At 43.1% G+C, this 24936-nt stretch overlaps 1 long non-coding RNA gene across 1 annotated transcript in view; it reads right to left on the bottom strand.

Annotated features, from left to right (window-relative positions):
* Positions 1-24446, bottom strand: part of LOC132250626 (uncharacterized) — a 101932-nt gene extending 77486 nt beyond the window's left edge. The window contains exon 1 of the long non-coding RNA XR_009462218.1: positions 24319-24446. This is a non-coding gene — a long non-coding RNA (uncharacterized LOC132250626). The remainder of the gene's footprint in view (positions 1-24318) is intronic.
* Positions 24447-24936: the final 490 nt, after the last annotated feature.

The following is a 24936-nucleotide window of genomic DNA, read 5'->3' as shown; positions in this document are numbered from 1 at the left end:
TAATCCAGACCAAATAACTACTAACTGGCTGCCTGTACATGAGTGCAGAGACTGCTCTGACAGACTGTAATTATAGCATGTTGGAGCAAACTCGATTAATAGAGTCTGCTGGGGCATGGCAAATATACTACACTCCAGCAGCCTCCTACATCTTGTGCATCAGTGTCCTCATCATAGGAAATGTGTAGGGGAGGCACAGGGAGACACATGGCCACCACCAAAGCTTCCGCTGGCTTCTGCGTGCAGTCGTCACTTGCCACTCCCTCTCCCCACTGCCGACACCACCACTAGTGTCTGTGGGTGGTCCCCACTTGCTGCTTGCCACCACTGAAACCACCTCTGGCATCTGCTGGTGGTCCATGCTGATCACTGCTGCTGCCGCCGCTTGCAAATGATGCCACCCCCCCCCCCCCCCCAGTTTCAGGAGGCACCAGTCATTCATGGTCCCCATGTTTCAAAATGGTGGCAGGAGCACTTAAAATAAAACTTGTCAAATGAACTTTAGTTCAAGCACCCCCACCACCATTTTGAAGTACAGAGATGCTGATACATAAGACACTGCAGCACTTTAATTAGAAAAGCTCTTCGAGCCACTCTAATTGAAGTGCTGCCTCCCTGCTCCCCTGGAGCATGAGTAAAAATTCCCCACATTTCTCACTGGAATAAAACAGCTCAGACATTTGGAAAAGGTTCAAAACATTAGAATTTTAAAAAGTTAAGCATTGTTGGAGATTTGTTATTGGAGATTTACAAGTGTTCTATCTCTCCCCTTAAAATAAAATCTCCAATTTCTTTTTGTTTGAGGAATTTGTTTTCAACCCTGAACTAATCTTAGATTTGCTAGAAGGCTTAGAATCCAGCTAAGCTGGACTGAGCTTTATATAAGACTTCTGTTCCCAAATGCTAGTGATTTATGACTTTTATAAAAAAAAAAATCCATTAGTGATCTTAGGTTAGTTCTCCTTTATTATCAAAGCAAGACACTGGAAACCTAGTGTGAATATGATACCTCTCCATCCCAAATGGATTTCTCAAAATCTTGGGAACATAACAGCATACTGTGCAAATGTGAGTTGCTTAAAACCATTTTATTTCAGTTTTCCTTTTGGTCATGGTTTTATGAAACTGATAGAGGAGGAAAATCTAACTAGAAGGCAATATACCAAGAAGGTCAAACTTTCACTCTCTTCCACTAGAATTTATGTAGAATATTAAGTGCTGAATTCATACCCATGACAAATGTTGTAACAAGAACAAGAAATGGAAGAAATTAATTCTTCAAATGGGTAACAATAGAACTTTAATTCATTCTTATCTCCATTTTAAGATTTTAATTTTGTGGTTCCCTTGGGTTCTACAACAGATGAGACTAAAAGACTTAGTGAGGGAATTTAAAAAAAAACTATATCAAAGAGAACAATTGACTCATAAATGGTAGAGAATGTGTTGTAAGTTTTAAATAGAGATATTAAAAATAAACAGACAGCTTTATAAACCTGGCCACTTTTTTTTTTTTTTAAATCAGGATCCCTTTTATTAAAAAATTTCAATCTTATATTGTGGAAGTTATAGAAAGCAGTCATAGGCTGATGATCTATCTACATTTAATTCAGGGCCTCATTGTCTCCCTCTCTAAAAATTAGAAGACCACGCCTTATCTTCAGACTTGGCCTTATCTTCAGATATGGTATAGATATCACTAACCAAACTATATCCTAGACAGAGGAACACCTTACACAAGAAGTCTCCACCTGCCTCCAAGTTACATTAATGTTATTTTAACAGTCCAGTCCTACAAACCAAGATTACCAGCAAACCAAGAGGTTGCAGGGCTTGTAATTTCTTATAACCACACACCTACCATCACTTCAGCCCAGGGGGCCACAAATGGCATTTCCTCTTCATACCTCATGCAGTTCATCTTTGTTGTTCCAAGCAGAGAAACAGAAGAGGACAGACTGACCCTCCCCCTCCCCCTATATATGAGAGAGAGAAAGTCAATGGCAGAAGATTAAAGTTGAGATTGATTTAAATGCCAAGAATTCCTGCACATCTACACTAAGGCCATTTCCAGCTAAGAGAATATTTTTCTTTTCTATATAAAAAATTCAAAATAGCTATTCTGATTGTTCTGCCTCCTCTTCAATCTAGTTTATAATCAAGCCTAGCAATCATTCAAGGAAATATTGTTTCACTCATAAACGAGGTTGCTGTCCATTCAAATATATTTAATAAATATCACCAGAAGATTCAGAAATGATGTATATCACACTAAGGGAGTGTTCCACAGAGCTCAGCCTTTTGGTACAGTTCTAAATGGACGTAGTTACTGCGAGGAATACAACAGAAAACAGGGCATTTTCAGCAGCTGACCTACAACTGTCAAATTGCTCTTGTAAGGGTGAGCCACCATAAATCATACCTCATTTTCAGATCCAAATGTAGTTATGTTTCCACCCCAAAACAATGAATAGCTATTATCATTTATATATGGTTACAAATACAAAATGCATGATGTTATTTACTCTTCATATCAGTGGTTACTGGAAAGAACACCCTGTCTTGCTTATCTTTTGTTGAATGCTGGAAAAAGCTCTAACATCATGGCATTTGCTGGATGGAATTGATCAAGATTTGTGTTTTTCAATTTGTTTTTCTGCATTTGCATGGTGTGTGATGCTATAAAACATTTTTCACAGATTATTCCCCTGCTGGGTTAAAAACATATAAACATTTATCATTGAATAGGTAATATCTATTCAAGGGGAGGAAGGTTGAGAGATCTGGATCTCTTCAGCCTTCACAAGAGACATCTGAGGGGAGACCTTGTAGCCACCTATAAGTTTATCAAGGGAGGACAACAGGGAATTGGTGATGCGCTATTTACCAGAGTAACTAGGAATAATGGGTGCAAACTAGTGGAGAGTACATTTAGGTTAGACATTAGGAAGAAATTTTTTACAGTAAGGGTTAGCCAGAATCTAGAATGGCCTTCAGAGAGAGGTGGTATGATCACCTAACTTGGACGTCTTCAAGAGGAGGCTTGATAGACACCTGGCTGGGGTCATCTGACCTCAGTCCTCTTTCCTACCAGGGGCAGGGGGGTCAGACATGGTGATCCATTGTGATCCTGTCTGACTCTACAATCTATGAATCTATTAATCTGAGCTCTTGAGTCAGACATCATTAGTTTAACTGTTATTAGTACGTATTCATCACTTTAGATAAACAACTTGTTATTCATTAGTAGCCAATTACTCTTCAGTTCTCTTCTACTTCTGTGACATTTTAAATTCAAGGATCAAAAAGTGCATTACAAACTTTAGCATGTGAAGGCTCACAAGTTCTATGAGAATTAAGGAACTGTCCTCCATGTGTACAGAGAAAAAGTTGGACTAATCTGTCTGCAGATTACAGAACTGTGATCATAATTCTTCTTTATACAATAGCAAATCTTTCTGTGATGAATTGATACTTAACCCGTTGTAGAATTTATTTTCAGTAAGAGGAGGCAGAGATTCTCAGTAATGCTATGCAGTTTTTGACTAGTATCAAAACTACATGAAAGTATATATCCCTATAGGTATCAAGAGCAAGTTGGGATACTCCCCAAAATCTACTGCAATCCAGAATTGAACACGTCACTTCAGCACAACATAAAATAAAATCTCTGCGTGGCACTGTTATTGAACTGGAGATGTATCCAACTGGTGCCCTGCAAAAATCTTGCAGGTGTGTACATTGTAGCTGTGTTGGTCTAAGGACATAGGCAGACAAGGTTCCTTGGGTGAATTTGATATCTTTTATTAGACCAACCCAATTATATAAATATAAATATATAAATATTTGGGTTGGTCTAATAAAAGATATCAAATTCACCCAAGGAACCTTGTCTGCAAAAATCTTGAGATTTTAGGTAGGTTTGAGAGTTTGCTTTCTGTTTAATATTACCCAAAATGGCTTTATGCCGTCTTATTTTTGTTTGCCCTTTAACTGCCAATATAGTAGGTAAGGAATTGTTACAACAACATATTGTTATAACAATTCCTCTTTTGCAATTCTATATTTATAAGTATTCCTACAGCTGGAGACTAAACATTAACATTTGATACATAACCATTTTTATTTCTAGGTACATCACCGTACACATTGGGGAAAAAACACGCATAGAATCCAGCTAACACAATGTCAATGGTGAGTCCCTCTAACTCACAGAACCATGAGCCTCCTTACTGAATCACTTTCCAGCTGTTCCTCTCAGAGAATAGTTCATAAGTAAACAGGTTTACAAAACCTGGGTCTGGATCTAGGTTTATGAATGCTGCACAGCTTTATCTCAATAATAAGTACCTAGAACAAATGCTCCCACTTTGCCACTTACCCCTGCCTTTATGCACATGCAGATGCACAAGCCTATAAAATTAGGTTCCTGTAGTTTTCATGGGTGTTTAATTCTAACCATCTAGTAGGACAATATTTTTGGCAGTTAAGCCATTCCTTGACTACTTAGGAGCAAGGCAGAAAAAGGCTAAGGGATCCACTCGGGCACGTCTACACGTGACCATAGCAATGTGGTACAGGAACGTAGCAAAAGCAAGCATGAACCAAAATACCATAGCTATGTCACTGTAGCAATGTGCTCCCTCATTATAGCAGGTTGCTACAGCGGCGTAGGGGCTAAAAATAACCATGCACCACTGGCATGGCACAGTACAAGCCGTTAAATGTGCCATCATTTAGTACTTCCAAAAGGAAGTACTAAATGACAGTGCAGTAACCATGGTGCCATAGGGGCATGTGTAGACATGCCCAATTGCTCCTTTCTTTGGAGATACAAAGGACAGATCTTGGAGTATCATAACCATAAGGAGGAGGAAGCAGAGTTTACATGCGCACTGCTGTAATGAATCCTGAAGAAGTTGAACACTGCTTTCTTGAGGCCCCAGAAGTCTTGTCAAAGCAAAGCCAGAGAAGGAAGAGGGAATAAGGAGCACCATCCTGCTTCTGGCCTTCCAAGTCCTGTTAGCTTTCAAGCTATTCACTGAAGAGTTAGCTTCCTCTAGATTTTCTCTTCTACTTAGAAGAAATAGAGTTTAAAGTCATAGTAAAGAATATCTTTGAGAACTTTATGCTAATATGGGGTTTGGGAGCACTGAAAAAGGATGACTTCCCTACAGGAACAGACAAGGTCCACTAAGCACAGGACCTAGATATGTAACACAGGGCAGGGCTGGGGGGCGGGGTGGGGAGCGAGTGGCACTGGCATGGGCAAAAAGCAGGGGATCGGCATATCAAGGCTGCTCAGCACAACAAAGCAGTGTCGGAGGCCGGCAGCTGCAGCTGGACCAGAGTCCTAGTGAGCAAAAAGGGTAAGGGGTGCTCCGATTTTCCATAATAAAAAACCCAAATCAAACACCAAATTGCATAGGTATTTAGAATTTATTTTATTATAGTGATTGAGACATGGGTAGGCTTCCAAATTGCAAATATAACAAAAAAAAACAACCCTGTGTTCAATTGATACTTATATCTCTATAGTGGTGTTACATTTTAATTGTGAATTTGGTGTTTTTTAAAAATCAGAGAATTTGTGAGGGGCGGGAGGCTTAAATCAGAAAATTTGCAGTTTTTAAACAGAGAAAACTAGGATCCCTGGTAATGATTGTGTGTGAAGAGAGTTTTGTTATACAGCCAGTATAAGAACATTATAAGGCCAGTGTCAGACAGCCTAGCCTGGGGCCAGAGACTGAGAGGACCAAGGGCCAGAAATGAGCCAAAGCAGCCCAATCTGGGGTCAGGAACCCCAGAAGGCTCAAGGGGGAGACTAGGCCAAGGCCAGGAGGACTAGGGCCATATCAGTTAGGTGGACACCATAGCAGGCTTACACCATGAGGGTTAAAACCTGGTGAAAGGAGTAGAAGCTAAACTAAGGCTAGGTGCCCAGAGAAAGGAGAGGGCCTTGCCAAGGCCAGGGGTGTAGCAAACTTATTTCTCTGCTGTAGCAGTGGGAAGGGAAAAATTCAAGACAAAGCTCCAATAGTTAGATTCTCCATCTGGAAAATCCTATCTAATTTATAAATATTCCATATATAGAATCAAATTATTGGAGGCTCATCTTATATTGAAGTAAATACAGTATTTAACTTGGCCATCAAATCTTAGAAATTTTTTAAAAACCCATAACTGTCTGGCAGATTTGCCTCCCAATTTGATATTTTTGTCCAGCTAGGATGGATCCTTCTTTTTTGTGTGTTCTTGTGCAATGAGGTATTTAGCAAAACTCAAATATTTGTTGGATTCCGACAGAGCCACACCATGATCACTTACTTCTGCTATGGCCTCAAACTTACAATCTCTGGGTTGTCAAATATGTGCCTTAACATCTGCACGACCCCAGCTCCCAAATAGGTAGATAAGTGGAATCAAAGAATGCTTCTAGTTTTCTGAAAGGAAGATAAATTTATTCTGCTCATGTCACCACTACTAATTTTGGGAGGCTAGAATTCATTTGGGAGGCTAAATATTAATGTCATGATTTGCTAGCAATAGGCAGAAGAGAGGCCCCAAACATAAGAATATAGTTCAAGTTACTATCTATGCAAGCAATAACCGAATTTCTTTTCTATTATTGACTTGCACTAGAAATCCAGATATTTTTTAAAATATTTTAAATTTTACACTGAGTGCTTCTATAATAATAATAATAATAATAATAATAATAATAATAATAAAAGTAACAACAACAACTTTCTTCACTTCAAAAATGTCTTTGATCTAAGGGTTAGATCATATTGTTTTAGATGATTTGCATAAAATCTCATTAGCCCATTGATTCTACTTCTAACACCTTTGGTAGTATTTCATTACCATGCAGATAGAACTAGATCTTTTGCAAGCAAACTGATGCAAGATAAAGAAAAAGGTTTTTTTCCCCATGACTCATGACTACAGAGCACTATTAATTAAAACCTATAATATTTATACAATAAGTTAAAAATGTATCAGCAGGAACCACCTCTCCACAAGAGTATACTGAATACAGTTCAAGGCATCAACTTTAATCTTTTTAGAGGCTTTTATAGTTTAGAAAAAAAACAGTGACATTAACAGGTGTAAAATTGCTGTAATCTACCAAACAAAACCTCACTCCCACTGATATCAATGGGAATTTCCCCACTGCAATCACACCACATTTCTGAGAATCCTTTTCTTTGAATTTCAGCTCCTTCCAGTAAATGTGGTAGATGCAGCCTGATATACTAATCTCCCATACCTAAGAGCCATTGAATATAACCCTTTTATAGTTATGTCCTTGGTTTTCCATCCACTTGGAAAGGGGGATCCCTTCATGCCTCATGAATTAGTAGAATATATTTTCCATGAGTCCAGTAAGGTTGTGCTACCCTTCTCCAGGGTTTGACTCATAAATCACAGCGACAAATATCTTGTTTTAAATGTCTTTTAGAAGTAAAACCTTCTGAATAATAATGCAGTGCAATTTCAAGAACATACTCATCTAACCAAATGAATGAGGCAAAATGAAGATAAAAGAAAGTCCACCAGAAGCCTTGTTCTCCAACACAAAGGAAATACCTCAGAAACTGTAGCGATGCCTTGATTTTCATAGTTCTCATAGACATTAGGGCTGGAAGGGACCTCGGAAGATCATCGAGTCCAGCCCCCTGCCCAAAGGGCAGGAAGTCAGATGGGGTCACAGGATCCCAGCAAGATAAGCATCCAGTTTGGCACTTGAACCACCTCTGGTAGCAGGCTGTTCCAGACCTTGGGGGCTCGGACAGTAAAGAAATTCTTCCTTATGTCCAGCCTGAAACAGTCTTGTAGTAGTTTATGACCGTTCGACCTAGTTGTCATCCCTTGGGGTGCTCTGGTAAACAAACTTTCCCCCAGATACTGGTGGTCACCCCTGATAAACTTGTAGGTGGCCATCTGATCACCCCTGAGCCTGCGCTTCTCCAGGCTAAAAAGCCCCAGGACTCTCAGCCTGTCATCGTAGGGTCTGCTTCCCTGACCTCTGATCATGCGCGTGGCTCTTCTCTGGACTCTCTCAAGCTTCTCCACATCCTTTTTGAATTGTGGAGCCCAAAACTGGACTCAGTACTCCATCTGCGGCCTCACCAAGGCTGAGTACAAGGGGAGAATGACGTCCCGGGATTTGCTTGAGAAGCATCTATGGATGCAAACCAGCGTTTTGGTCGCTTTACTAGCCGCAGCATTGCACTGCAGGTTCATGTTCATCTTGTGGTCAATGATGACCCCCAAGTCTCTTTCTTCCACAGTGCTAGCCAACATAGCACTGCCGAGTCTATAAGGATGCTGCGGGTTTTTCTTCCCAAGGTGGAGAACCTTGCATTTATCGGCGTTGAACACCATCAGATTCTCATCCACCCACTTGCTGAGCCTGTCCAGGTCAGCCTGGATCACCCGCCTGTCTTCTGGTGTGGATGCTTTGCCCCAAAGTTTGGTGTCATCGGCGAACTTGGCCAGTCCGCTTCTGACTCCAGTGTCCACATCATTAATGAAGATGTTGAACAGTATGGGCCCAAGGACAGAGCCCTGGGGGACCCCACTGGTCACAGGACACCATGATGAGTGACTTCCATCAATTACTACCCTCTGGGTCCGACCACAGAGCCAATTTTCCAGCCAGAGGATCGTGGAGGACCCAAGGTGACAATTGGCCAGTTTCTCCAAGAGGTGATCATGGGAAACCAGATCGAAGGCTTTTTTGAAGTCAAGATATATGACATCAATCTCTTCTCACCTTGTCCAGGTGATAGGTCACCTGGTCATAGAAGGAAATAAGATTGGTCAAGCAAGACCTACCCGCAACAAACCCGTGCTGGCTATCCCTTAAGATGTTGGCGTCAGCCAGTCCATTAAGGATGGCCTCTTTAATAAACTTTTCTAAGATCTTCCCCGGGATAGAAGTCAGGCTAATGGGCCTATAGTTAGCCAGATCCACTTTCCTCCCTTTCTTGAAGATAGGCACCACATTGGCCTTCTTCCAGTCTTCAGGCACTACACCAGAGCACCAAGAGTTTTCAAAGATCCGTGCTAGAGGCTGGGCTATGATGCTCACCAGCTCCTTGAGTACCCCGGGGTGAAGATGATCAGGGCCGGCTGACTTGAAGGTATCCAGCTTCTCAAGATGTTCCTTCACGACGTCAGCATTTATGGAGGGCAGGGGATCACCCTCACCCGGACTTCCCTGTCCCGTAGCGGGCATGGGCATCCCATGGGGCTGATGAAAGACAGACGTAAAGTACCTATTTAATAGGTTGGCTTTTTCCTGGCCGTCAGTTGTCAGTTGCCCCATCTGGTTCAACAGGGATCCAACGTTGCCCCTGCTTTTCCTCCGGCTCCCCACATATCTGAAAAAGGACTTTTTATTGTCCTTGATGCTCAAAGCTAGTTGGAGTTCAGTCGCAGCCTTGGCTTTCCTGGCATGCTCCCTACAGGACCGGACCAGTGCAGAATAATCCTCCTTGGAGGGGACTCCCATCCTCCATCCTTTGTAGGCCTTTCTTTTTAGCCTCAGGAGGTCTGCTAGGTCCCTGGAGAGCGAGGGGGGCTGCTGTGCCCTCTTGCTGCCTTTCCTCCGAGATGGAATAGACTTAGCTTGTGCATTGAGGATTGCTCCCTTGAGGAGCGGCCACTCTTCTTGAACTCCCCTCTCCCCGTGGTCATGGTCCCTTGGGGCCTCACTAACAAGCCTCCTGAGCTTGTCAAACTCAGCTTTCCTGAAGTCAAGGACTTCCGTGTTGCTGACTGACTTGACAGCTTTTCAGCGGATGGTGAAGGTGATCAGCTCATGGTCGATGTCACCCAGCTTCCCATCGATCACTAGGTCACCGACTAGGTCATCCCCAGTAGCCAGTACCAGGTCAAGCAGCGCTTTGCCTCTCGTTGGCCCATAGACTTCTTGAGTCAGGTAGAGGTCATCCATGCACAAGAGGAACCTTTGCGACCACTCGGATTTTGCTGAGCAATCCTCCCACGAGATGTCCGGGTAATTGAAGTCACCCATGACAACCATGGTCCTGGAGCATGCTACCTCAGCCAGTTCCCGGGCAAACTCCTGGTCAAGCTCAGGACTTTGGGTGGGAGGTCTGTAGTAGACTCCCACCATTGTGTCCTCTGTGCCATGTTCCCCATGGATTTTAACCCAGAGGGTCTCCAGTCGTCCACCCTGGTTGCCAATATCGGCTTGCAGGGACGTGTAGCTTTCCTTAACATAGAAAGCTACACCCCCGCCCCTTTTCTCTACACGATCCCTCCTGTACACGGTATAGCCATCTATACCCGTGGTCCAGTCATGGGTGGAGTCCCACCAGGTCTCCATTATCCCTATGACATCATAATTATTTGCATTGAGCAGGAGGATGAGCTCCTCCTGCTTATTCCCCAAGCTCCTGGCATTTGTGTACAGGCAGGCAAGTGTCCCCTGGGGGGCTCCTTCCTTGCCCACAGATTTTACCAGGGCTGGGCTCCCTTAAGTGCCTTGAACTGCTGGCTTTGCAAGGATTGCTCAGCGGGCCAGCAGTGGCGGTAGTCCCCCCGTCCCCCAGCGGGCTTAGTTTAAAGCCCGGTGGAGCAGGTCAGCCAGTCTGGCTGAGAAGAGCCTCCTCCCTAGGGGAGAAAGGTGGAGGCCATCTCTTCCCAGCAGCTTGCTGCCTCTCTCGCCAAAGAGCGGGCTGTGGTCATGAAAGCCAAAGCCTTCCCAACGACACCAGCACCGCAGTCTTTGGTTGACCACGTGGATCCTTCTCTCCCTCCTCGGCCCATAGCCTGAGACTGGGAGGATCGACGAGACCACCACCTGTGCCCCCAGGCCCTTTAGCCCTGCTCCCAAATCCCTGTAACACCTCATGACCTGGCTGGGAGCACTCCGAGCCGTGTCATTGGTGCCCACATGAATTAGGAGCATGGGATAGTGGTCTGTGGGTTTGAGGAGCTCTGGGATCCTCTCCACAATGTCCCGGATGCAGGCCCCCGGGAAGCAGCAGACTTCCCAGGCTAAGGGGTTGGGGTGGCAGATTGTCCCCTCAGGAGGGAGTCTCCCACAACAAACACCTTACGTTTTGTCTTGGGGAGAGCAGGGGCAGTAGCTGCAGTTGGGCCCATGTTGCCTGTGGGAGCCGGCAACTCAGCAAGCTCTGCTGTATTGGCAAGAGGTGCGTACCTGTTGCTCAGCTTCGGCGGGGCAGGGGCCTTGGTGCAGTGGGCCTTAGGGCCCTTGACCACCGTGGTCCATGCCCCTGGCTGGACAGAGCGGGAGGTCTCGGAGTCCTCCTTTGGCCTAGAGGGAGCCTGTGGTCTACCCCCCACCTCCCAGGGGAGAAGGGCCTGGCAGTAGGAGTCTATCTCCTGCTTGCAGTCCCTGATGGCATGCAGTCTCTGGACTGAGGCCTGGAGCTCCTCCAGCTGGCGCGCCAGAGACCCCAAAAGGGAGAAGACCCCACAAGGGGAGGTAACCATGCTCCCAGGCCACAGAGCCTGAAAAAGGGACAGGCAGCCCCCGCAGCCAAGAGCCAGGGGCTCCGTCTGTGTGGAGCCCGGAACCAGGGGTTTCGTCTGGGTGGCAGTCTCTGAGGTGCCAGAGTAAAAAAGTAATAGGTACAAAGAGAGATGATATTGCTATGATGATAACTGTTTCTATTCTGTTTCTCACTGAAACAGGAAGGCTTACAGCTGCCCTTCATTCAAGACAGGGTAAAAAGCAACTAAGACTTGTCAGATGTTACAATTCACATATGCTAAGTCTATGGAATGCCAGGCCTTTTAAAAGTTACAGCATGCCATGAGCAGTCTCACATCAAGGGTTAAAACCTTCTCTGACAAGCACTGCTCTGATTTGCTGACAGAGGGCTGGCAAGCAGGGGTGTGGCTAGGAGATGCCAAGTCTGCCCTCTTGGGTGCATCCACATGTGCATGAACATTTGGTTCTCTGGGGACAAGTAGCAGCAGTGTCCCTTGCATTGCCAGTGCTTGTCCCCCAGGGAACACCCGTGCCACACACACTTTGGCGCGCAGCAAGTTGCCCCAGGTCGGGTAGGGAAGGCTGGGGCCAGCACTGGGCCTGGTGATCTCGGGGGCCTCCTGGGGCTGCAGGGTGATTCTGCTGCATGGAGCCTGGCTAGCAGTGGACCATGGCTCTGGGCGTTCCGACTCCACTTTTCAGCAGTGGGCGAGCGTGCACTGCTCCATTTTTTTTCCGCTGCACTTTGTTATTTTTTGACCCCTGTATATCCAGGGGTCAAAAAAAACCTGCAGGAAAAAAAAAAAAACAAAAAACAAAAAACCTGACAGTGCACACTCAGGCACTGCACCCTTGCAGAGTGGACAACACCAGATTGTATGGTACGCAATACTGCAAACATGTTTGCAGCACCACATACCGCACAGCCACACTCATCTGGAGGCACCCCTTGGTTCTATCATGGGGCCCATGCAGCTACCAGCTCTCCTGAAGCTCCCCAGGTCCCCCATGGCTCTCCTGCAGCTCTCTCACCATGCTCCTGTAGCTCTTCTATGGCTCCTCAACACCCCTGCTGCTCCCCTTGAGCTGCCAACTTCTCTACAACTGCCCTGTGGTTGCCCAGTTCACCAGCTCCTCATTAATTCAGTTTCCCATCTCTCCATCATTCCAGGGCACTAGAATCCAAGAAGACAGATTGGAGAGCTGGAAGTGATGCATCCTGGGATGCTGGAGGACTGCAAATTTCTTGCATTGGCCCCGTGGAGCAGACTGACATTATAACAAGACTTGCCCAACACCATTGGGAGATATTCCTCCCCCAAAGACTTGTAACTCTAAATTGTTCAGAGCTTAATGAGCTCATTTTTTCCAGGCCTAACATGTAGACACTCCCATTTTAAGAGTATATGGGAAATGTAAGATCTAACAAGACCCTAAGATCCTTTTTGAAATAAAATAATTAAAAACAAAAACTAGGAGTCATTGCACAAGACAGGGCCCACAAAAGCCAAATTATGTGGGAAGAGAAGTACTAGTGGCTACTTACATGGAGGATTTAGCATTGCTTGATGGGGACATATAATACTGTGAATAGAAAGAAGCAGAAAGGCAATTGGGGAAAAAAAAAAAAAAAATCAAGAATGTAGGAAGAGAAACATTGAAAACATACCCGAGGGAAAGAAAATAGACTGGGATTTTTGGCTAGAGGGATAGCTGGAAAGGGGCTTGTGATTTTGAGCAAAGAAATCTTTTCCTGTTTCTTTGATTCCTATCATGTTTCCTCAGGGCCTTTGTGTACTTTCTGTGTAAATAAACAGGACTGTATTAGAGAAACATCCAACTCCAAAATCAATTACTCCTCCTAACAGAAATAAACTGCAGGCATCCAAATACTGGCTAACTATTCTAGTAAAACACGTTACAGTATGCTGTAATTTACAAGGCTACTGACATGATAGCTGGAATTTTTCTCCCTCTTCTTTCTTCATTTGTCTCACAATCCTGATGAATCTATGCAGCAAGCTATTATTTTATTATGACCTTCTTATTGTTAGTATTCAAATACAATCTAAATAAAAGAAGTTCATTCTAATATAGAAATGTGCACACCTATTAAAACCTTCTGTGTGTCTTTGTACAAATCCGATTCTCTTGTGACCATTTGCAGTCTGATAGAAATTCTGGTAATTAACTGAGTTGAGAGTCAGGATCTTTCCTTAATTAAGGAGAAAGGCACACAATACTTATGAATCATTCTCATGCAGAAAAGGTAAGAGACTTCAATTACATGTGTATATAGTGCATAATGAATTGGGCCCTTTTCTATAGCAATTGCTAGCTGAAAAATACATCTTCAGGTTTGCTAAATAATTCAGTTTGATTACCATTGTTGATTTCTTTTCTTCCCTCCTCCCACGATAGAAGCAACTTTCTTTGAGGAGCAACAGCAAAGACTAGGAATGAATTATTTGAAGGTACAGGGACACAGGGAGTGAATCATGTGAAATAATAAAAAAGTTCAGGTCTTTAGAGGAGACGTCTCTTTCTCCTATTTAAAAAGAAACTACTTTCTATGCAGACAAGTGTTCCTGTAGAACCTGTAAGTATTAAACGAGTAAAGGGATAAGAAATGAAAAAACATAAGAAAATAAATGTTCTGTTTAGTTAAAAGCAGCTCAAAAATCAGTCATATAAATGCACATTGATATTATAAATACTAGGGCATCTAGCCAAAGAAAGCTAATGAATCCCACTACCTAAAAATGCTGGGATTAGCTCAATTATTAGGATTCTGTTCACAACTGCAGCAGTTTACACTTACTGTCAGGAAGCAGGAAGAACATTAAAAAGCCAAACTTGGAAATAGGCAATTTCGATATTTACTAATCTTAGAGGCCTAATTCAGAAAGATTTAAGAATTCACATGCTTTTCACTTGCAAATTTTAGACAGGATTACATTTTGCTGGTAGGTAAAAAGTGTAGATTCATTGTATTGTAATTCTAGATAATCATTACTATATGAGCAATACAGAAAAGTGGCATTCAGAAGCAGCAACATAAGCAGTGTATGAGCAGCACATAAACATTGTTCTTAGGCAGTATGGCAATGCCAAATTACCAATAACACTATGTGAAAAATTCTAATCCATCACCTTTTTACTAGACATCATCATATAAGGGGAATTATTTTGAAGCTACAGAAGTGCAATCCAAAGTATCTGCGAGTTATGGCTGCCTTCATGACTAGACGTAAGTAAGGACACGCCATTATGGAGCTCAATCCTATTTCCACTAAATCAACAGTAGTTTTAGTACCGACTTTCCTATGATCAGGTGCAGACCCAAGATAACCTGTCAGTTTGCTTTCCTGCCTAGAGGTAGTATGCTGTAAATGGACATAGACAATATTAATGTTTCAGCTTTGCTCATCAACAAGATTTGGCAGTGACCTTCTGTGTCAATTTGGTTCCCCTCTTAGAAGTTGAACAAGTGAATGAAAAAGCCAAGCCATGGAAGTGACCAACAGTTTAAGAACCAGTGCAAATATCAACATTACCTTTCTATTTTTGTAACTGAAAATACCCTGAAAGGAAGACGCACTTCACTAGTTTAAATGCAGACGCACACCTCCCTATACATACCGTTGAGAACCAAGATATGCCCTGCCTCTTCAAATACAATCACCCTCCAGTACTTTGGATCAGCATTCCCAGCGCCCCCACCTCCCTCCCCCAACATGGGTCCATACGCTACTAAGGTAAGTGTTATTCATAGTATCTTATTTAGAGCTGGCTTAACTTTTCTTTTGAAAAAATGTAGAATTCTACCTCTCCCCATGCCCAGATTATGACTTTTTCTTTAAAGTGAAAACTTTTAATAAAAAGCTTTCTATTTGTTCTGAAATATTCATCACTTTCCTAAAAAATAAATAAGTTACTCTGTGGCTGTCATAAATCATGATTTCCTTCAGCTCAAACAATAACATGCTTGTTATACAAGTTATGGGGGGGGGGGGTTTGGCAGACAAGGTTCTTTGGGTGAATCTGATATCTTTTATTAGACCAACTTAAATAGTTGGAAAAAAATTGTAAGCAAGCTTTCGGGTTCGAAAACCCTTCATCAGGCTGAGGAAGTTTCAGCAGTTGATGCGTGCTCTTCCTGGATGGAATGAATAGTAAAAGAAAGGGTTGTTTGGGTTTGGGGGTTTTTGGGGGGTGGGGGAGGGGCGTTCTCTTGCCCAACCCTTAAAAATGCCATCCTTGGATAGCTTTTCTTGTGAAACATTTCACATAGCTCTATCATTCACCTGAATAACACATACACACTCAAGTTATACTCTATTAAAAAAAAAAAAAAAAATAGTAGTCCAAAACTGTAATAAATTTTCTTAGTTGCTTTCTGTTTATTGCCTTGCAGTAGCTTCTCATCCTCTTTCATATACTTTTCAGCTTCAAGGCCCTATAGAGTACAGCACATATGTACAGCTTGTCTCCTACTTTCCAGCTCAGGACCTATCCTATCTATCGTCATCATCCTGCACTCCACTTCAATGCTTCCTGTATTTCCTTCTCCAAATGGTGCCTGCCATCTCTAATTCATGTATGCCATTGTGACCACTACAAATATGGGATTACACATCCTCATCAGAACTGTAGCCAGGGATTTTGACATCCAGTGCAGGTCATGTGTAGAGTGCCCTTTATGTGCTATTGGACATATCTACATGAGGCACTACTGCGCAATGGTTACTGCACATTTATTTAGTACTTGTATAAGCAAGTACTAAACAAATGTGCAGTAATCCAAGTTACTGCACAATAGTGCTAGAGAACATCTTTTAAGTGACACTACTACATAGTAGCCCAATAATACTATGTAGTAGCATATTAGCACTGTCGAAGATGTGACGTGCTACTGCACAGTATTATTTGACTACTGTGCAGTCAGCGTCTCATGTAGATATGCTTATTATGTCATTTCTTCCATTTCATTTGGCTCCCCCTTGCAAAAGGATGTCATGCTAGTGACACTGCCATGCTAGTGCTGGCACTGCCGTTGCTACAGTACTGGGCCTCATTATGCGTTTTAAAATCCATACTCATCTCTCAGTTTTTGGCTAGTCTTCCATCACTGACTTCAACTCCAGCTGCTACTCAAGTCATGAAAACCTTATCTTGTACTAGGAATATCCAATATTAAGTTTGTGAATTTTCACTTATATCCTCTTGTATCTCTTTTTGTTTACCGTCATTCCTTCCTATATTGAATGCAATTTTAATCTTAAATGTTTTAGGGCAAAGACATGTCATTTTCTTTATCTGCAAAATACCATGCTCCTTATTACTGTCAACAACAACTAAAACAAGACTCTGTGTGTATATTGTTCTTGTCATGGTATTATTTGATTAAAAGAACTGCAAAATGTACTCGAGTCTTATAAGCCACATGGAAAAATCTACATTTATTAACAAAGTCATTCCTATCTGACTAATCAGGATCTATACTTGTGTGAGATACCCTCCAAGAACCTTCCTATCTGCTGTCATGGGAAAACAAAAAGATAGCAGCTCTTAGAATCTAATCAATTATGAACATTTCAGTGATTCAACAGTGTGCATGTTAGCCACTGATAAGCACAAATGTAGCAATAGCTACCTAATTCTCACTTGATACTCAGGTCAAATATGTCAGGATGTACCTAGATATGTGGCAGATTCAGCCATCTTTCTTCAGACTTTGAATCAAAGACTATTAGGGTAAATTGGGCTACTACAAATTGTGAGGCAATTTGATATGCATTCCTGTTAAAAATCAATATTCTCCATAAATTACCCTCAAAGAGTAACCACAATTAAAGTAAAATATAAGAATCAATATTAACAGCAAAATTTATTCACTGACAGTAATGATGGACTATCTTTGTTTAAGAAAGAATCTATTTAATTAAACACAAATGGAGTTAACATGAATTAAAGCTACTAAATTGGGTGCAATCAACAATCAAGTCAATCTAAAAATGGCCTGACCTTTAAAAGGAGACTGTTTTGACTTGTTAGACATATTCTGCTGACCTTCTGGAAAAGAATTTAGAAAGTTATAAAAGAAAGAGCATTAATTGGCTCTTTGGTAAAATAATCTAAAACAAAAGTTCTCTCACTTTTTTGCTCCTGAGGAAAGATCTATAATGTTGTTGGGGAGTTTTTAATTAATATAGTATGTATTAAACCTTATCTACATTGCCAGCCCTCTACTCCTATACCTGTACACCAGCATAGCAATATCACCATGGCCCCTTAATAAAAGCACAGTATATGTCAAAAGAGGGGTTGGGGAGGGGGTCGGGGATTGTTCTGCTATCTTGGCTGCTTCACCTTTTGAAATGATACAAGATAAGCCAACAACACCCTTCCTATGTTGCCATGGCTGCATCTAAAGGTTTTCCTGTAACATCTACAACAGGTGGCATAATCTTTTCACAACCCCCAAGCTGATGTAACTACATAGGCAAAACTTTGTAGCATAGACCACATAGGCGATGCATGGGGGGGGGGGGAAAAACAGTGGGGCATGTGCCCCCCCCCCCCCCGAGACTGGCCACCACCAGCTTATGCAGACAGTTGCTGCTCCCCTCACCCCCTGGTGAGGGAGGCAGCTGCACACAGTCCCTGCTTGCCACCCACTACCCCCTGCCCCAAACACTGCCAGCAGTGGCTGCGGGTGGTTCCCACTCGCCGCCAAATGGTGCCCCCCTAGTTACGCGAAGCACCGGTCATTCATAATGGACCAGGTCTCAGTTTCTCTTCTTGAGAAATGTTAGCTGTTGGGTTGGGAGGTTGGGGGAAATTGAGTTCCAGTTTGCAGCAGATCCAGGGAGAGATCATCTCTGCAGCCTCTTGCCCTAGCTCCATCCCCTCTCTACCCAGGGGAGGGAGGTCTGTTCTGGCATTTCCCCATCCTGCACTGGAGTAGGTGAGGGGGTGGACTGTTGCCTCCCACTTTGGGGGGATCCAATTCACCCACCTCACCCTCCAGAGCTGGCTGGGCAACTCTAAGAATAAGCTCCCTCCACTCCCATTCTGAACAGTGCCAGCAGCAGGGCTGAGCTGTGTGAGCCCAGCCTTGCTCCCAGCACATACAAATACAAACTAATAAAGGCACTCTCCTTTTGGAGTACCTTTATCTGAACCCTTATGTAATGAGGGTTCAGATTGTTAGGGGATGGGACCTTTTAAAGCTCTCTGCAGCCATGCACTTATGTTAGCATGTGGATGTAGAGCACTTTCAGGTGTCAGATTGGGTGAAAATTGTCTGTGCTCAAAATTACATGGGTGGTCTCTCCAAGCTCAGGTGCAGAGCAATTGTGCTAAACAGAACTTACCTAAACCTTGCATGGAAAGAATAAAAGATAGACAAACCAAGGACAGATGGGTCTTTTATAGTTTTGGCTATGTATCTTTGGTAAATAAATAATACTGTATTCAAAAGATGTCAAGTAGAGCTGGCCACAAAATGGAATCTACCTCCCCAAAATTGAAATGTCTCATCTGGAAGTGGGACAAATAGCTTTAAATAAATCTATTTTTTTGTCTTGAAAAGAAAAATTCTATTTTGAGAGAACTGAATAGAGTCTTTCGGCTTCTTCCAGGTCTCTAGTTCCACTGGAAGTTGCTCAGGGACTCAGTTGCCTGGGGAATGGGCAGCCCAGCTGTCAGTCTGGTGTCCATTATAAATGTTTGACAGAGTCTGTGTGTTCCCATAGAATGTTTGATTTAGTTGAATCAAATTTTCTAGTGGGACATTTTTGATCAGCTGTATTGTTGAATCACTGTAATTAGCCACTGGTCACCAACTTTTTTAATAAAAGCACCCAGAAGATATCCAACACTGCTGGACCTTTTACTGTCTACAACTTTGTTAACATAAATCGCAGCCCAGACGTCTGGTCTAAAAGCTGTAGGATGAGGTTCTCACACCCAGAAAGGGGTAAATGTAGTTAAACTCATTCAAAAAGGACTCAAATGACATCTAAAACACATCTTAGCTTGTAGTTCAGGTAGAGGGCAGGGGGGAAATGAGCCTTTATAAACTAACTAAATAAGATATATATAGAGAGCGAGCACAAGTGTTCACAAACCCAAATTCACAACATCTGATAAAGTGAAAGAACGTGCAGAAAGCAGAGTATAAGTAGTAATAGGAGTATACTCTGCTTTCTGCACCTCTTTTCACAGCAACTGATGAAGTGAACTTGGATTCATGGAAGCTTGTGTTCTCTCTGTATATCTTATTTAGTTAGTCCATAAGGTACATATCTTCCCAGCTTTCCAACTTCAGACTAACACAGCTAACAACTTCTCTCTCCATTCAGACAGAGCTGATAGTTGTTTTAAAAGTTTTTCATGAAGAAAATTCCTATGTCATAAATCTTACCGCCTCTGTAAAATTACTTCCTTTTGCCAACCATTAAAGTTAAAATGGCACATATGCATAACCCTCATGCATCCATTTATCCTAAAATAAGCACTGAGGTATTAGATATATTTACATTCTTGTATTCCTATAAAACAGAAGCTTTCATTGCTTTAATTGGACCTCTCTGGGTTAAAAAATTACTCCATTAATAGTAGCTTCATATTAATTTTAGCTGCTGACAGCATGTCTAATAGCTGTTATTCAATGCAGTGTTTGATTAAGGAGAATGACTAGAGAAGCAGGCTGGCAGTCAAAGACTCAGCAATTCTATTCCCATCTGCTTAGCTCTTCTTGATGGTGGGCTTTCAGCATGCCATTTATAGTCTTTCTTTTTCCAGTCTTCTATGCATAAAATGGGAATAAAATTCCATATAAAATGAGAATAAAATCACCTACCTCTCTTAAAAGGTTCTTGTGCAAGATACACAACTTTTGAAAGCATTTCTCTTGCAGGGAAAGGGATTACAAAGTTGAGAGGTTCTTATAAAGCAGTGGTTTTCAACCTTTTTTTCATTTGTGGATCCCTAAAAAACTTCAAGTGAAGGTATGGACCCCTTTGAATTTTAAGTGTGTGTATTCACATACTTTTGATTGATCATAGCCATCTTTCACAGATCCCTTAGACATAGTCTGTGGACCCCCAGGGGCCTATGTACCACAGGTAGAAAACTATTGTTATAAAGAATAGTCTGCCAAGAGTAGCCCCCATGTTCTACACCAGAGGAACTCCAGCATATATTGGACTACTGATGTTAGGTTATGGATAGACAAAACTTTAAAATCATGTGAGGTGCTTGCCAGTTGACAGTGCACATATCTGTCTGCTCCTATACCGATATAATTCAGCAAAATTGATATAACTTAATACGTAAATGAAACAGAAGCAGGATTAAAAACAGGAAACTGTAACTGTTATATTGGAACATCATATACTAGTATAATTTAATGCCAGTGCAACTCATGTTCATTCACACCTTTAACTGAAGAAATATGTCACAAGGAAATGAATTATCCTGAGAGGCCATCTAAGTTCATAAAAAGCTGTATAAATCAAAACTTACACATTATACTCAACCCAGAAGCCACTAGGTAACTGTTTCTGATTGCAAAGGACTGGCATCACGCTCATGTTGGAATAACCTACTTACAAGCTATGGTATTCTGCACTAGCTCTAAGTCCTGAAACAATTTGAAATGGAGCCCTGTGTGTAGGACAGTAGTGATGTACAGTAATTTCAAGTTAGAGGTGACAAATTATGGCTGCCATATATTGATCTTATTTGTGCCAAGTCATGACAAGGAAATTATGATGAGATGTGGTTGTCTTGCATAGTATCTCGAGTTTTCACATGATTTCAACAATACTTTACCTTTTTATAGCACCTTTCATCTGCAAGGATTTTAAAATGCTTTATGACCTGTGAATAATGGTAATTTCATTCCATACTGAAGTGGGGTTTAGCAGGATTTACACACTGGCAACACAGCCATAATACAATTTGTTTGGGAACTTTTTCATAGAGGAACATAAGTCTGGAAAGAATCTTCTGTAGCTGTGAGTCCAGTCCCCCCACAGCCCATAGGAGTGGGTCATCTAATCATATTCATAAGATTATCAAGTTCTGTCTAAAAGCTTGTTAGATTGTTTGCCTTTACTTCTCCTGTTGGAAAGTCATTACTTGTTTGTCAGTCAACAGCCTTCCTCCAATTTCCAGCTGAAATTTATTCATAGCCTGTTCATATTTACTCTTATGCCAACATTTCCCTTCATGTAAACAGCTCTTCTCTCTCCATGATGTATTTATAAAGAGCAATCATATTGCCTCTCAGTCTTCATTTTGCTAAACTAAACTAACCAAATTCTTGTAGTATCCTCTCATCAAGTAGTCTCTATTCCCTTGATTACCTGATACCCAGTCTGACTGGAAATTACAGAGGGGTTCCCTTGCTGTCCACCACAGGAAAGATCATTGCAAGAACCTTCCTCAACCAGCTCTTTCCACTTCCTGAAGAGCTCTTCCCAGAATCTCAGTATGCGTTGAGGGCATCAAGAGGTACAACTGGCATGATCTGCACAGCTCACCAGCTGCAGAAAAAATACCAAGACCAACATAAACCTCTCTACAGGGCATTCTTTGACCTCATAAAAGCCTTCAGCTCTGTCAAGCAAGAAGTGCTATGTAGCATCCTTCTGAAGTATGGCTATCCAACAAAATTCATCACCATTTTTTGCCTGCTCCATGACAGTATGCATGGGCATCTGGTGCCACCTTAGCCAGGTGCCCCGCCCCCTGCAACCTGTGGGGAGGGGGGGTCTTTGGCCAATCCCACTGACCAGGAGAGGAGGTTCCCCTGTGGCCAACTGTGACTTGCCAGCTGGTGCTTGTGGGGGGAGGGGGCACCAGTGCTACAAACTAAAATAACTCTAGATTTAGGATTCAGAGGGTTGCCTGTCTATAAGTAAGCTTTCCCCAACTTTAAGTATAAAATGCTTTCTTTGTCATAAGACATATTACCCTCCATTTCTGTTCTTCAGAAATGTATTTTAAATGTTTCACAGACACAGACAGCCATGAGAGAAAGCCAATACATGACCAGACCAGTTTTCTGGAAATGACAGATTAGTGGCTTTCCTGGTTTACACAGAGTGATCATCATAATTTTAAGGACATCCTGGATGGGATAAGGAAATCCGGGATGAGAGGGGCACATGTGTGTACACACACACACACACACACACACCCACACACACACACACACACCCCTGACCCTGCAGCTCCCTGAAGCCCTGATGGTGGAACAGGGTGCGGTGGGAAGGGAGAGCACAGAGGCCCACATCCAGGCTCCATCCCCTGCGCACACAGGCTGGACCCAACTGGGAGTGGCCCCTGTGCAGCGCCCCCCAGGCTCCACCAGTCTGCACTATGTAACTACACAACACATTCCCCACCACCCCTGGTAGCTGCTTGGCACCACCACATGTAGCCCAGGCCTTGGCAGTGGCCGCAGTAGCATGACAAGGCTGCCAGTGGGAGGGGAAATGCCATGTGGCTGTGGGCTGATTGAGCCTGGAGCACCCTATGCAAGGGCTGCTCTCAGCTGGGTCCAGCCTCTGCATGCAGGGAATGGAACCTGTCCATGGGCCTCCATGCAGTCCTGGCACACTGTGCCATCCCAGCCAACCCTATGCAGGTGCCTGAGCCAACCCCCAAACCTGGCAGAAGGAACAATGCTCATCCCAGTCCACCCCCACCCCCTCCCGAGCCTGCTCAGGGGGAGCCAGGCTTGACAAGTGTGAATGGGGTGGCCCCAATCCAGGACTTTTGATTCAATTCTCACCAATTGGCTGGGATGCCAGGACAGCCTATGAAATCTGGGACTGTTCCAGCCAAACCAGGACATATGGTCACCCCAGGTTTAGAGGACAGCACTAGTTTGGTCTCACTAGCAAAAGAAAGCTCAGCATCTCAGTACTCTCCTGTGACAAAGCTAAATTCTGTCTCCAGATGCTGGCTGGTTGTCAATGCTAGAGACATGAGATGTGAAGAGGACATTGCATTGAGTCACAATTATAGGTAGGACAAATATCCAGCAACCTAACGGTGCTGACACACATGCAGCTCCCCAGTCAAACTCACTGGTGCTTCACAGAAAAAGCCATGAGTTAGACTGACCCTCCCAACCCAACAGACATACACTGTTAGATTGGGAGGCTGGGTGATCAAGCTCCACTTTGAAGCTGATCCAAGGAGAGGCTGCAGGTCTAAAGCATTTGTCCTCTAGCCCCATCCTGCTCTCCAATTTCCTGTGCTCTCTTGAGGGGGAGGGAGGTCAGTTTTGGGGTTTCCTCAGCCTGCTGGAGTGGGGAGGCAGGTGAATTGGAGTCTCCCACCCCAGTGGGGCTCCAATCTACCTGCCTCACCCTCCAGCTATGGCTGGGCAAGCCCCAGACCAATTTTACTCCCTTTCCTTCTCCCTCTCCCATTCTGAAGACAGTGCCTGGAGCAAGGCTGGCCTGCGTCAGCCCAGCCTTACTCTGAGCACATGCTGACAGTCATTAATGAAAGCGCTCCACTTTGGTGCTCAGATTGAACCCTCATGCACAGCCAGTTCAGATTGTCATGTGACCGGGTATTTTGGAAGCGCTCAGCAGCCCTGCACTAACAGAAGTGCAGTGCTGTAGAGTGCTTTCAACAGCCAATCATGAGACAAACCATCATGTCAGTCAGCACTGTAAAAAAAAAAAAAAAAAAAAAAAAAAATCAACCAACAGGGGAAATGACCTCTATTTCTCTTCCCTAGAGCCAGGATTTAAATGAGTTAAGGAAAAAACATTACTTCTTACCTTGATTCAGAACCTTTGTGTCATAATGCCTCCTGTACTCAGAGATTAAACAGGATTTATGTAACCAAAATTTAAATCTAGTGTAAAGGACTTTTTCTACTGCTATTACCCTCCACAAGGACAGTCAAACTTCTAAAGCCAGCCAGCTTGCCTCCCTCAGGTGCACAGCTCTTACACTGTCTTGAGATCATTACTTAATTCAGTGCACCTGGCTGGGTACTGCTACCTTGACAACCTCCTCCCAGCCTCCACTTCAGGCATACATCTGTCATGAGTGAGTGAATAAATTAACCCTCTTCATTCCAGCCCTTGGTAGGATCTCAATACCTGTCACAGCTCCACAACCATAGCAACTGAATACATTAGGTGAGGCTCCCTGTAGTTCCCCCCCCCCCCCCCCCCGATGAGGGAATGGATGAGAATGAAGAGTCCTTGTGCATGTCCTTGAATATGATTTTGTTAAACAATAGGCAGGATGGAAGTCCAGGGAAATGAGGTTTAAATTTAACAAAAAACTGTCTATGGAAGAGGATCTTGTGTGTCATATGCAGAAATATTCAGGAGGTGAGACATAAGCTGAGATTCGAGCTCTGGACTTATAGTGTTGGGAAGCTGAGC

This window comes from Alligator mississippiensis, chromosome 5 (genome assembly GCF_030867095.1).
Source record: "Alligator mississippiensis isolate rAllMis1 chromosome 5, rAllMis1, whole genome shotgun sequence".
In the NCBI taxonomy this organism is placed as follows: Eukaryota; Metazoa; Chordata; order Crocodylia; family Alligatoridae; genus Alligator; species Alligator mississippiensis.
This window is presented reverse-complemented; position numbering and strand designations above follow the sequence as displayed.